This window comes from Cryptotermes secundus, unplaced genomic scaffold (assembly GCF_002891405.2).
Source record: "Cryptotermes secundus unplaced genomic scaffold, Csec_1.0 scaffold2013, whole genome shotgun sequence".
In the NCBI taxonomy this organism is placed as follows: Eukaryota; Metazoa; Arthropoda; class Insecta; order Blattodea; family Kalotermitidae; genus Cryptotermes; species Cryptotermes secundus.
Window position 1 is genome coordinate 270,395 of NW_019743680.1, and position 12,911 is coordinate 283,305.

Sequence of the window (12,911 nt, forward strand, 5' to 3'; positions counted from 1 at the left end):
ATTCAACTAGTGTTTTCGACAGATCATATCCCAAGCTATTTGAACCAGTCCACACTCATATATACGTATTATTTTCTAAAAATTTGATTTACTATTTATTTACATTTAACCTTAGGTTTCCCACGTAATTTATTCTTAACAACTTAACTTTATTCATTCTGGTCCGTTACAATAGTAGTTTCTAAACATGTTGATGTGATGGCTTCTGAAGATGATCAACTGACCGAAACATGTAAAATCAATAAATACGTGTATCTACAAATTAAATCACTTAACAATTAATCTACAATTTATTCCCCGCAGTTTCGCCACTGATTTGGAAAAAGCACTTGAAGTCCGCGCAGAGCGTCTGTTCGAACGTGTAATTTTTAAAGTTCTCGCTTCTAAAATATAACGCTGTCTACTCCATTGCTTGGCTTGTTATTCGATCCTGAATATGGAAGCGAAATATTTCCCCGAAACGTCTGTCGAATTTCAGAGGACACTGAATGAGGAACGCGTTGGCACAGCGGCAATGCTCTTTATTCGTATTCTGGAGGTACCCAGTTCGAATCTCGGTCGGGGCACCGGTTGTCCTGACGAAGGTTTTCGTGGTTTTCCTCAGCCCATCCAAACAAATGTCAGGATAGTGCATCGCTTAGGGCACGACTGTCTTCTTCTAAAGCTTTACCAGTTGATCATCCTTCCATTGGGAAATTGAACCTTGGATGTGGGTAGTGTCATCGACGTTTCGGAGGCAAATTTTGTCTCCATTTTTTCGGTCGAAGTGAATAGAATTTGTGATTGATCTTCAGCATACAGGTGCTCGTTCAAACAGAACGCAAGAGGGATTGAGGGGTTCTCTTCCTTGGAGTCTTCTACGCGGCAAATATTTGTAGGCATATCATCTCCATAGAGACGTGTAATTAATGACTCGTATCCGTTCCAACAAGAACTTAATTTTCATTAGCACTCACATACCTTACTTGTACCCTGAAGATGTAGGTAGCATGTACCTCCGAAACATTGAAAGCACTGCCAACAGCCACACAATTCAAGCTACTGAAGAAGGATCAATATTATCAGTGAGTCACCATGAAATCATAAAATCAATAATTTCATTATGTACCTGTCATATATCGTTTCGATGTTACATAGTTGAGTAATTGAAAACATTGTTAAATAACGCAAACACAAAAGAACATTTAATTTTCCGTACGGTGTAGATCAACATGGCAACTATAGTTTATTGCTTTAAGGAAATGCGTGTCTGCTACCAATACATCAAGTTGATCTTTGTGGATTGAAGCAATCTTATATCCGCATCCTCGTAGAATGGGCAGTGTACAGCAGAGATGATTTAAGAACCCGATCCAAATGTACGTACGAAAGATCCCGGCGCCTAACACTGACATCCCTAGAGGCGTCTGAATGTTCCCTGTGGAGCAAATTATTGCTACGATTTTCAAATTGAATTAGGCCTAGCTTTTAAAATGGAATTAAGTTGGAATTGAGTTTGTACTCAAGCATGAAAGTGACACGTGATTTCTTTTATAACACATCATAGCAAAGAATGGTTCAACCCAATTAATTCAAAGGACAATCCTACGAGAAAACGCTTCCCAGCATTCTAAGATTTGATGTTCTCACAGCTGTGGTTATGAAGAGTTCTAGCTTCTGGAATGTAACATCGTGTAATCTGTTGAAAGTCAAACAATGTTTCGGAATAACATATCACTTACATCTTCAGGATCGAAGCATAAACTAAGCAAGAAACCAGCGTGAAGCAGGAGGAAAGCAGAGCTCTGCCTTATGAGTTATGCTAGGAAGTCCTTGAATTAACATGAATATAGTAAAATTACTATATACGTGTCTTGAATTTTCCTTAACACTTTGAGGCACGAAGTAAGGTAAAGGTATAAAGTTGTCCCTGTGCTTAACTAATTAAGCACTATGCCATGAAGGCGTATAGGGGGAGTGTGTATATATATCCACATTTTCCTGTTCTCGGCACTAGCTGGAGGTGAGTGAAACATGAAGTACATCTAAATATTATGTAAAATTCATTTCGTGCCTCGCAAAACCCTGCGTCTTCATTACAAAGATCAATTGTCCCTGTGCTTAACGGATTAAGCACTACGCCAAGAAGACGTAAGGGGGAGTGGATGTATAGATCCACATTTTCTTGACCTCGGAATTAGCTGGAAGTGAGTGATCAGTTTCATGCCCCAGCCGTTTTAACCCTGGGAAAGGGCCCCCGGTACCCATTGGATAGGAGGTTTGATGGACCCCCACTGGGGTTGACGCTTTCCTCTCTAGGTAGTCTTCCGTCTTCTCTAGACAGGCCTCCGTTGCGTTTTGTTAGATCGTCTTCTCTTTTCTCCAGGCCTTCATTTCTTCTAGACAGGCATCCATCTTCTCTTGGATGGCACTTACTGTGGATTTCATTTCCGTTTGTTCAGTCTTCATTTCCTCTTTGGTCCATTCTTTGCTGTTCTTATTATTTTCTTTCAGGTGTTCTTGGCCGTCTTTATTTTCTTATAGGATGGTGTCCATGTTGGTTTCCATCCGTTCTTGCACGACCTTCTTTTCTTCTAGCCAGGCCTCTTTCCTCAGTCCGATTGAATTGGTCTTCTAAAATTCAATTACATTTAAACCCAATCTGACCTCTGACACCAGTTGTCACCTGATTGAATGACTTTAGACAGATTTTGTTTGATGGTCGGAGTTACTGAACATTTACAGAACATCACTACAAATAACTACGACAGTCACACTGAGTTACACACTGCAACTACACCTTCTCACTATTATCTAGCCATTGCTTGGTAGCGGCTTCCAGTGGGGTACTTTCCCCTTACTCAGGATTCCCGAACTGTCCCCACCTCAGCTACAGCAGCTCTCAACTAACTTAACTCAACTACCTGACTGACTAACTGCAGCCAGAGTCAGAATCAGAGTTACTTTGCTCCTGGCGGTACATTGCCAATCAATTCGTCTTGAGGCCAAGCCCCTTGAGTATCATATTAGAGATTTTATTTTCAACTGAACCCATGCGGCCATAGTCCTCATGTAACTTCTTCTCTGACGAGAGGATGTGTTTGTCTCTTTATGAATAGGCTTTGCCTTTGTCAACCGTATGTCTTGCACATGTAGCATAGGTCTAGATGGTTATGGGGAATACCTTTTTTGGTGGAAAGCGGCCAGTCCGATAAAAGTGATAATTTGGAAAGCAGAACCTCTCATGGGGTTAAAATGTGTCTGTGAGAGCAGAACCACATCTAGTGGTAAGTCTTGCAGCTGTTTACTGAGATCATAGCGCCTCCTCCAAGTGACATTTGCATGGAGTGCTATGACTTTGAGCGGCTTATGAACTCTAGCAGCCATTTTGTTTCATTAAGTTAAGTACTATTTTTGTAATGACCATATATTGTATTGTTCTGGCACAGCTTCACTGAGCTCTGTGATAATCAGTTACACTACAGTGGCGAGTTTTAGCGCGTCACTGTTAGACGGACTGGGAGCCTGTGCTAACAGACCTGTTCAATGAATTTCCTGTTGTGGCAGATGGTTACTTCACGGGGCGGGGGGGCTGGGAGGGGGTACGCAAGATTTAACGATATGTCTGCGGTGACTGTGGTTGCTGCTGTTGCATATCTTGACGCAGTGCAGTTGCGTATGACTGCTCTGATGAGGTGAACTCAGATAAGAAAGTCCTTCCAGAGGATCCCTTAGGAGCTCTTTGTGCTCTTCTCCTTTCGCACGCCTGCAACCTCGGTATGACGCTGCATGAGGTTTTTCTCCTTCTACTATTGCGCAACTGCAGCAGCTCGGCGTAGATTCTCTGCTTTTCTTTTCAGGGCATTTCCCATGCAGGAGGCCACCACCGCACCACAAACATCTTGAGGGTTGCTTGCAGTTGGCCTAGACATGGCCAAAGTTTTCGCAGTTGTAGCACTGCGTTCTGTATAACTTATAACTTGATGATAATATGGTTCAAGCTATTCTGTTTGAATGTCACTTGCGATTTTATGTTTTCTGTTAAGGTAACAAGGAATAAAGGGAGTGGTTCCACGTGGGCTTGTCAGAGACAGATTTACTTTACAACTGGAAGTTTACCGCCAATCAGTTCGTCTTAGGCGCAAGCACCTTGAAGCTCGCAACCAGAGATTCTTTTAACTGAACCCTTGTGGCCATTATCCTCATGTAACAGCCTCTATAACGAGAGGATGAGCTTGTCTCTTATGAACAGGCTTCAAGGTTGCGTATCGCGCATACAGAATCTTTAAAAAAAAAAAAACTCTTCCGTTTGCACTATATATAAGTCCTATAAAAGTCCTCTGCCAGTCAAGGCTTTGCAAAGCAAATTATGCCTATCTGACTCATCTTATGCTACAACGGCAGCTTAGTCACCTGAACGGTTGTAAGCTTTACCGCCGCCAAGTTTATGGTTTCGCTTTGTCGTATGCTGCGAACATGTTCATTCTCATGAGTTTGTAAGACTTCTGTTTGTTGCCTGCACAGTTTCTTATATGATCGTATACATACGGAAGATTGAAAGCCGTGTGCACCTTGGAGAATTTCCAATGGTGCGGAGAACCTTGGTTTGTAGGCGCTGCAACTTTAAGAGGTAGGGGTCTCCCGTAAATTTCCAGGCGGGGCAAGCATGAGTCATCGCTGATTTTATCGCTGCTTTACTGAGGCTTAGTTTAATCTCGGTACGGACCGCACAGAAAACACTCTTTTTGTTGTAATTCAATTTTTGCAGCGGAAACTTGTTTGCGAAGCCGTTACTCAGTAACGGCTCTGGTATATTTGCTTATTCCTCGGACATTACCTAGCAACGGGTTTACGTGCCACAATAATTGTTTCTTTTAAATCTTGGGTTTCAAGATAATTAATCAGAAGAGACTTTTATGCAGCCGTGTCACTGTTGAAGCGCTCTACTGATTTTTCAGCCATTCGGTCGAAGGGCCTATTTTAGGCTATTTATAAAGAAACTTAAGAAATTTAATTGAAATTGAAAATCTTGAGGTAATAATAAATCGAATCTACTGGAAGTGTTACATTTTACATACATTTCCTAACTTGCTGAATATTAAAGCAAATGTTACATGTAGTACATACACGTATGTACATAAAATCTTGGGATTTAAGCTGTGTGCTCATCATTGGGGCTTGATATGATCCGATCCTGATGAATTAACAGACCTCAGTAAGATCTGTAAATATGTAAACCTCCCTGCTATCTTTCCTCCATTGTCAGAAGGCACTGTTTTCCTTTACAAAATTAAATTTCGAGCAGAAATATTTCAGAAAATTTTTGGAAATCACTTTCATGTAACATGAAGGAAACTTTAAGGCAATTTAGCTTGTGTGCTTGTGTGTCTGTGCTTTTAGAGAGGGCAGTTAACGTTGCCAGTTCAATGAATCAGTTGTTCACAACATCTAATTTTCACAGTTGAGAGCCTTCTCAACGCGTTCACCTTATGGCGCTTACGCAATGGAACAACTATATCGTTATATAAATATTAATTTATTTATTAATATGCTTTATTTAATGACGCAGTAAGTAGCTTTGATGACAGAGGATCGAGTGATAGCATGACTGATGAATAATAAATGAGAAAGGAAGTGGAAGAAGCAGACACACCATACTTTGAAGTGTCTCCGGCAGGGACTGAGAAAAATCACAAAAACACCCATTCAGTGATAGTCGATCTCCTGGCTAAGATTTGAAATCGGAGCCTATTTAATATGAAGCAGGAACGCTACTCACTCTACCGCTACGTCTGCTCATACACTCTTGCATGTCATACAGTTTCCTTAAGGTTCGGCCACACAGAGCGCTACGTACGCTATGTTCGCTATACGAACAGAAAAATATCTCCCTTTATTGCCAATGTGACTGGCCAAACAGACTTCCGTACGCTACGTACGCTACGTACGCTACGTACGCTCCCGGCTCTATGTTAGCTGCGTCGCAGAATGTACACAGCATACGTAGCGTACGTAGCGAACATAGCATAGCGCTCTGTGTGGCCGATCCCTCACAGTGAAGTTTTGGCGTGTTCGTTTGTATAGAAACATTGTTCTCTTTTAATACATGTATATAGGGGCAACTTTAACTTAACATTGATTTTCTGGCAGCTCCTACATAGCTAGAGGTTACAAATTAGTTACTGTTTCACTATCGAGAGAAGTGATGTCATAACTTCTTTGAGACTTATCAGAGGACATTTCAGAATATTGTAAGGTGTAACACCATCAAAATGTACCATCCTAATTAATTCACAGAGAAATCTACTTTAACACCAACCCATGGAGTCTAGACAATTAATGGGATATAAACTGCTGTTCACTTTCATCGTATTTACATTTATGGGATGGGTATTTCAAAATGAAATCACTTTCCATCCGTCTGTTCTTCTTCTACTGATTTAGAATACGTTAATTTAATACTTAACATGCTGTCTGTTACACAGACTGAAAGTTGCTTGTTTGAATAACCCGAATGTGTATAAGTTACATCCAGCATCACTTGAAGCTGTGCGTTGCCGACAAGTCTCAGTATGATGTTCGCTTGGTCTCTCCTCTTCCTAACGTGGACATGGTGCTTTTGTTTTCTTTTCACTCTAAAACGTAATCTGACTTCACCGACGATATTATATTTGTACACCTGTTGAAACGAGCGAGAGGATCAAGTTGGCTTTGCGAACCTCAGAGTAACGCATCTGTTCTGTGTATAAATGGATGCGAAAATATTTGGTAAAGAAGAAGAACACGAGTTGAAAACAGACTCTGAATAATTGGGAACGAGTTCTGTGGAGATTATTTGCACTTAAAACAGAAAGAATAACTCACGAATGGGGAGAATTACATAATGAGATTCATAATCTGTATTTTCACCAAATACATTTCATGGTAACAAGATCAAGAAGGATGAAATGCTGGGATCTGTAACGCTCATTTGAAGATAAAAAATTTGTAAAAAAAATGTAGTTGGAAAAGTTTAAAAACAGAGATGATTCCTGAGACATAGTTGGGTGGGTGTTTTTTGGGATCACGATATTGTCACGTATTCTGGTAACGCGAAAAATAATTAATGGGTTCTCTGGATTGATGAATTGATTTATTGGACAATCACTAGTCAGATCTACAAATAATTACAACACTTCAAAAGGTTACTGGAACAATAACACGTAAAATCTTAAACGCTTCCTCTCTTCTGCTTTGTTCTAGCCTTCTATTACTTGGTAGGACATATGTACCAATATCTAATCTCTTCTGTATCCTTCTGTATTCTGGCTGTCTGATGACTTCGTTTGGATCTCGCTGGAACTTCTGACTCAACGAATCCTTTCTCGGTTCTCTTTCTGGTCAGTTCTCTCGACTTAAGCTGACTTCACGCAGACCGGATATGAAACACTTCGTGCAAGTGTACACTTGTTGTCACCGAAACGTGTCTTTCGTTGCTGTGTGAACACTTTTTATCTATCTGTTGCAAGCGCTTCTGTATTCGTTGCCTAGGAATCTATGTCTCTCTCATAACCTCTGAGACGCGTTTCAAAAAGCCGTTACCTAGCAATGGATTTACATGTCACAGTAGAGTACCGGGGTGCCTCGAAGCCGAATTCTGAGGAATTAGATCATTACAAATCAGGTTGTTGTCCCCTGAATTATGAATCTGGTAGGTGGGTGCTTTCGAATTCTCACCCCTTTACTGGAAGTACTCGTAATATTTTAAATTCAAGTAAATGAATGCGGATTATGTAAAATTTCTTCTGCTGATTGCAGTAGTTACTACGTAACTACGAATAAGCTCGCACTTACATGCACTTGCAAGCACAGACCTGAAACTAAAACAGAAAATATGAGGGACATTTTTATTTTTCATGTTTTCTCTTATCTTCCATTGACAAAGCGTGGTCTCGGGTATGTATATAGCCGTAGTTAGCTGACAGGTTGTCCAGTGACTGAGGTTATCGCTCTCTAAGGGACCCAACAGAGTAGGTGTCTCCCACCCCTCACCTGAGGACGGAAACAGCTCGGGAAAACGCGGTTTTCTCTAGTTTTTCAGAATACCGGACGATGGACAAATTCAAATTAGCCAGTAATTCCGAGTCTTACAAACTAGGTATGGTATATGCCACACATATTTGCCACAGTTTTCTCTAAATAATTTAACGGAAGTAACACTGTGGCCTGAAATCTTTGGCTTTCTTTCTGCAAGGAAATTTTTCTTGCGGTACTTCGGCGACGAGTGGACCATTTCTTGACAGTAGACTTCAGTTGAGAGCGTATATTTATTGTGATGCGTTTCTACACTACATTTGACATGTCTAGTCTTACTAATTTGCTCATTCTCATACATGTTGGATATCTGAAAATTACCAATATATTTATCTTGCGTTTTACAATATTATATTCAAGTTTTAACTGAGTCCTTTGTCACGACGGCATGGCGCGACCTCTGGTTGCGAAAAGAGAAAATGACCTCTAGACTTGAAGGGTAGCTGCGCTCTCGTACAGTCGCTGAAGGGTTGGCTCTGCAACTTGAGGGTTGGGAGTGGGAGTAAAAGTTCCTCGTCGTTAAAAAATGTGTGTTACGAAACACCATACGGAGTCGTGGATTTGGACGCGCAGGCTGAGGGTGTTTGAGAACGGTGTGCTGAGGTGAATATTTGGACCTAAAAGGGTCAAAATAACAGAATTTACAAAATTCTATAATGAGCAATTTCATAATTTTTACTCTTTGGAACTATTAAATCAGGGGAAATTAGATGGGCAGCGTGTGTACTATACATGGAAGGGGAGTAGATAGAGGATTTTAATGGAAGAATATTAAGCAAAGCTCTTGTGATGCAGGTAATGAACTTTTGTTTTCTGTAAAATTGTGAGTACTTGCCGAGTGTCTGAGCGACTATTGGCTTCTCAAGAAGATCTCAGTCCTGTGGAGTTAATTTAGTTAGTTGTATTATATAGACAGAGTTTTGTGATTTACACTTGTGCACCAGCTAATTCTAATTAAAATCGGTAGAGGAATTATTGCGACCAGCCTACTCAGATGTGTACAAAGAGGCTTACACAGGCAGAAGTCGCAAGGTTTTGTGAACTCTTTCCTTATGGAGAGTGGCGAAAGTGAAAATACTAAAAGTGGAAAACTCAGGTTAAGAGCATTAGGAAACTGAAGAAGCATGCGCACGGATGCTGAATGGGAGAACAAATTTCGGAGAAGGCAACCAAACCAGCACATACAAGAGGTGTCTTTGAGGGAACATTTTCTTTCTATAGAGACCCTCATAGACGAAATTCTCAGGCCTCTATTTAGTGACGTTTTATGTACATAGGCTGAAAGGGGGGGGGGATTACATCAAAGTATGAACTAATGATGATTGCATTTATTTATAATAACGTATCACACCAGTTTTGGCACAACGGCTTCGGGGCATAAAGTATAATGATCTTCTTCTTGCAATTTCAGTCTTTCCAAACTTTATAAAATGTGAAAGTCAATGGAGGTTCATGAAAATGGGACCTGGGTGCGTGTCGAGAACAAAAGTGAAGAAAAATTTACTAAATTCCACGGGACAGAGCCTTTCTTGACCTGAAAATAATCGCTCAGTTGGTCAAAATATTCCATGCCTTTCACGGAACCCAAAATTTCACTAGATTTTTCATTAATGGTCGCTACAGAACCATGCCTAAACCACGTGATTTCACCGCATATCGTCATGATATATTTGTCTAGGAACTATTACAATTTTATTCTATTACGAGTCAGGATAGCTCAGTACGTAAGGCGATTAGGCTATAAGATGTACGGTCAATAAAGTAGGGTTCAATTCTCGGCAGGGTCAAAATATCTTTCTCTACTCCATAATATCTACATCGGTTCTGGGGCCTGTCCAGCTTCCTGTACAGTCAGTACTAGGGGCTGTTTCCCTAGTGTTAAGGCGGCAGGACCGTGAAGCTGATCACCGATCTCCAGTTAATACTGAGGTTAAGAGTGTTTGATCTGAACCTCCACTTGCCCCAAATTCTTCATGACATGTTGCTTAATTAATTAAAACCAGGGCTAACTCCACAGTCTACCTCACAACTACAATTTCTCTCCCAGACGGTCTCTTCCGTGAAGGAATTTTGACTAATATATTACGTGTATTATACATCTGTCCCGTGCGAATGAACCCTACGGGTGTAAAGACAAAATAATTTTATTAAAGTAGAATTTGAGATTCCCACAGCGGTGGCTATGAAGAATATTGTCATCTGGGATACAGCGCTCTGTACCTAGCTACCCGCAACTCGGCGCTACAGCCCTGGGTCAACCTTGGCCTCCTCTACAACCGGTCTCCATATAACACCGTGTAGTCAGTTGAAAATCATCCGACGATGGAGGCGATACGGTCCTTCGAAACGTCAGATGATTTTCAACGGATTAAACGGGGTTATATCCCAGAAAATTGTACTCTTCAAGTTAATTCATAGGCTTCACTCACCAGCGAACACCATATTCAATATAGAAGAATCAACGACTACAAACCTACCTCTGGAACTTGCATGAAACGGGGCGCACCAACCCCCAAAAGGTACTTTCTATTCGCCGTCAATAGCAGTCTACAAGCAAGAGACACCGCAAACCCACATACACACTCGGGTTTGACGACAGCATTGCAGTAGTCAGCGTTTAAGATTATGCTAACAGTCGAATTAGGGCCGCGCCATAGCTCAAGCGGTTACTCGCTAGCTTCCCACCGCGGCGGCCCGGCTTCGATCCCGGGTCTGGTCAAGTGGGATTTGTGGTGGACAAAGTGGCGCTGGGGCAGGTTTTCTCGAGTACTTCGGTTTCCCCTGCCAATCTTCATTCCACCAATTGCTCTACAATCACCCTCACCTTTCATCTGGGGCTGGTACAGTAGGCCCAAAGTGGCCGCAGTACAAGGAACTTACTCCCACCCCACTAGCAATAAATAAAGCAGTCGACTTAAATTTTACACATAAGTTTCACCAAGAAATTGTTTAAATTTTAACTTTCAGTTTTGATTTCAATTTTTATTAATTCTTTATTCGATACGAAGAAAATACAGGAAAAGAGTTTAAGACGTTTGTCATCGCAAAGATGGCGGTAGATAGCAGAAATATATTGTATAAATATCGGGAATAGAAGATGTGAAACCTGTCAGCGAGGCAGTAAGAACGCAGCCATTGAAACCTCAAGACAGTTCCATGAATGAAACTGAAATAAATAAATAAATAATGACTGATTAACTGTAACGGGATACATAAATACAATATTATAACAAATAGATAAGTAAGTAAAGTATTAATTAAATTAAGGAAACAGACTGTTGACATTAAGCTTAAAATTTATCAAATACACGTTATACTTCTTCGGAGAACCTGTCCTTTATATAGTTAATTTTATCTTCTGTTTGGGGATGAACATTCAGAACGATATCACACCAGCGACCTCTTAGTGTTATGTATGGCATCCTATCACTAGTGCATTCTACCTTATTAATTGCTGATATGATTCAGTTATGTACGAAAAAACCTATATTTGATTCATGATTTTCATTCCCCTTTCCATAGAAAAATGTATGTTCGCCTGCTGGTTCGGTGCCACCTCCGTCCCATCTGACCTCCTGTACTCCCAATAAGACCTAGCGCACACATGCAATTTTTAGTTGAACGATTGTTTGCCGATGGTTGCCCACGTCGCCGAGAACCAATGCGGTTAATCGGAGTGCGCACACATCACGATAATTGTTCCAACATTTGTTGAGCAGTTGGGTTCTACCTCAACTGTTGTTGAGAAAGCCGGCATACACGAGCTGTTATGGGAGTGCGCACGCATACAACTGGAAATAGTGCATGAGCAAAGGCGAACGGAGTCTAATGTCGGCCTTCGAGAAGATGAAACAGAAACCATTTCAGACTGCGAGACTGCTGATGAGGGAACACCACGCCTTCCAACATTACCAACATTACCGGCAAAGAAAAGGAGGCTGAAAAAGAATGAAACATATGAGAAACAGTTTCTACAAATATTGAAAGAGAAGACAACTGCAACGTCCGTAGATGAAGACATAAGTTTCGCACTGTCTTTAATGCCAACTTTAAGGTCTTTACCCGAGGGGAATATATTGCACACAAAGATTGAAATTTTAAGTACCCTACAGAAGTTCAAATTTCAGTCGACTACCAGCATGTTCCATCAAAATCTGGGGGGGGGGGATCCCGTTACTGTGTTTCATTCAGCAGTATTTCCATCTATATACCAATCCTGTAACGAGCTTTATCACCCTATTCCTACTCACGTCCATTCAAACCCACTGCCCACCAATTCTCATCAAATGAGCTTCCCTCCTTTTCAGCCCTCTGTTCAGCAGTCTTTTCAGTCAAACACTACATTTTCTCCAAATATGCCACCAGTCAATCAACTGGCCAGTGATCCTTCGTCATCCACAAACTTGTAAACTGAGCCCGCAATTTCACCTGCTAGTGTTGCCAATGAGCCCTTTCATTTCCGAAACTAAAGTTCCAGATATTTTAGATTTGGACTAATGAAGTGTTCTGTTTCTGTGATGTTTAAAGGTTTGTAGAAAGAAAACAAAATCAGACTTAAACGAAAAGTTCTATGAGGCTATCTCAATATGAAACTTTACTCCTTTTTTCCAGCTATGGACTTGTTTTCTTCACTTTAAAGTTCATTAATAAATGATATTGCTTCAAGTGAATTAAAATGAGAAATAAAATAAAAAAATATATTTCTTCTACGTATAATCACATTATTATTTACAATTATAATATGATAATTAATGTAGGCTTATGTCAGTTAAAACTAACAAAATGCAATTAAATAAAACAACAGTGATGATTATTAAAATAATGTCACTTGTTTCCTATGCAACGCGACAAAAATTCGC

General features: G+C 40.6%; 1 protein-coding gene across 1 annotated transcript in view; it reads right to left on the reverse strand.

Moving 5' to 3' along the window:
• LOC111874293 (cardioacceleratory peptide receptor-like) overlaps positions 1-12,911 on the reverse strand; it is a 309,517-nt gene that overhangs the window by 243,405 nt on the left and 53,201 nt on the right. The gene's annotated exons all lie outside the window — the stretch shown is intronic.